The sequence below is a fragment of the Cynocephalus volans genome, chromosome 6, assembly GCF_027409185.1.
Source record: "Cynocephalus volans isolate mCynVol1 chromosome 6, mCynVol1.pri, whole genome shotgun sequence".
Classification (NCBI taxonomy): domain Eukaryota; kingdom Metazoa; phylum Chordata; class Mammalia; order Dermoptera; family Cynocephalidae; genus Cynocephalus; species Cynocephalus volans.
Window position 1 is genome coordinate 128,879,843 of NC_084465.1, and position 541 is coordinate 128,880,383.

Genomic DNA, 541 nt, shown 5'->3' on the forward strand with positions numbered 1-541 from the left:
AAGCTTTTGGGTCTGCCCACACAGTTCTCGAGCAGATTGCTTTTCTCTGCAGAGCTTTTACATTAACAACATTCACTAAGAAGGTCGGTCAGGCATCAGTTGCTGGTGTTTCCATAGAACGTGAGACCTGTTAGATCACATGTACTGAAAATATGAGTTTTCTATACGGTCTATCATTCCAACCAAATCTTTATTTATTTCTTTATTTTTAAAGCCTATAGCACCTGATATTGCCAGGTGGTCTCCCATCCAAGTACTAACCAGACCTGACCCTGCTTAGCTTCCGAGATCAGACAAAATTGGGTGTGTTCAGGGTGGTATGGCCATAGACCAACCCAACTCTTTAAAACTTAAAACAAAGTTGCGAAATGGCTAATGGCTTCTCCTTCAGAGTTCCTGCCAGTGAGTGAATACTTGAATAATGGTAGAGCAATGACTCCCAAAGAAAGTTACCACAGCCGGGCTAACCCCAGACGTATAAAAGGAAAAAGCAACCCAAGAAATCAAAGAAATCTGTTCTAGCTCTCAGCCTCCACTTTCT

General features: G+C 42.1%; 1 pseudogene; it reads right to left on the bottom strand.

The window, feature by feature from the left end:
• Nucleotides 1–212: 212 nt before the first annotated feature.
• LOC134381429 (5S ribosomal RNA) lies at nt 213–331 on the bottom strand (annotated as a pseudogene).
• Between the last annotated feature and the right edge of the window lie 210 nt (nt 332–541).